The sequence below is a fragment of the Raphanus sativus genome, chromosome 6, assembly GCF_000801105.2.
Source record: "Raphanus sativus cultivar WK10039 chromosome 6, ASM80110v3, whole genome shotgun sequence".
NCBI classification, from domain to species: domain Eukaryota; kingdom Viridiplantae; phylum Streptophyta; class Magnoliopsida; order Brassicales; family Brassicaceae; genus Raphanus; species Raphanus sativus.
Window position 1 is genome coordinate 16,347,289 of NC_079516.1, and position 1,271 is coordinate 16,348,559.

The window sequence follows — 1,271 nt, forward strand, 5'->3', positions numbered from 1 at the left end:
TATTCTTTCTTTTTGTGTGAATGACAATTATGTTGTGGATTAAATCGGATATGGCTGGGCTTTGTGTTTATTTGTTGGGCCAGCCCTTGATATGTGCAGCCCGTACGTGATTAGAGTTACCTCTTCCATCGATGTCGTCTTCATCCTCTTCGCTGCATTTGCCGTAACGTCTTCTTTCTTCTTAAAATCGATTTTTAATTCAATCATTAAGCTTCAGCCCACCTCTCTTCCCACTCCTTCTCTCATTAATTCTCATTAACGAGCGGCATCGAAACAGTACCAAGGTCAACCTATAATTAGATGTTTTGGATCGATGAAGATCTTCACCATATCTTATTGCTTAAACAATCCAACACACGCCTTCAAAAATGTAGTCTTCCTATGTTCTTCTCGCCAACCTGAGAGCGGGTCGTTGCTCAAACACAGCGGAGGTGCGTCTTCTGCGGTTCTGGGAATCTCGCAATGTCCGGAAAGATGGAGAGCTCATGAGTCTTCACATGCTTCTCCTCGATGAACATGTAGCTTCAACAACTTTCTGTTTCTTATTTGTGTCAATTGCTTATTTTACAGACATCGATTTCTAATGTTTTGTTTGTTCTTGACTCTTCGTGTACTCTCTCAGTGGTTTCTTCGTCGGCCGAAGTAACCCAAAATTCCGACTCTCTGACACTCCGGTGTCCATACGCTTCAATGATGGAACTTATTTCGAAGCAAACCCTGACTCGGAAAAGGATTTTCCGACTGAATGAGGTGGTTGGAAAAATTTTCACTTCCCAGCTCAAGTTGAGTGAGTTCAACTTCACTTCCAAGCACCAGAGCTTTACGGTTTCCCGTATAATAATTGAGCACGAGAGAGCGCCATTGCCAGCGTTTGTTAACGATGTTAGTATTCTTTTTAATGTTAAGGGTTTATAAATTTTACAGCACTATATTGACACCACTGCGATGTTTTCAGGGGGATGATCATGGAACCGATGACAATGGAGATGGTGCAGAATTAGCAGATGGTGTGCCACCAAAAACCGATGAGATTACCATTCTCAACGACCAGGCATCCGCATCAAATGTCCCATACCACGGTTCTCAGGCTGCAGACAAACAGAAACTTGTCAACAATTAGAACGTGAAGAAGAAGGCACGCAAGGAGTAGATCAACGTGGACTGCATCATTCCCCACCGCTTTATTATCAAATAATGCTTTATCTTTTTTTACCTTTTCTTAATTTGAACACTTTAGTATCTTTTCCCTATTATTATAGATTTGAACTCTC

The 1,271-nt window shown here is 41.6% G+C and overlaps 1 long non-coding RNA gene across 1 annotated transcript; it reads left to right on the forward strand.

Annotated features, from left to right (window-relative positions):
• LOC130496037 (uncharacterized) lies at nt 1-1,271 on the forward strand. Its single transcript, XR_008935062.1, has 3 exons — nt 1-518; nt 623-882; nt 956-1,271. It is a non-coding gene; the product is annotated as an uncharacterized LOC130496037 (long non-coding RNA).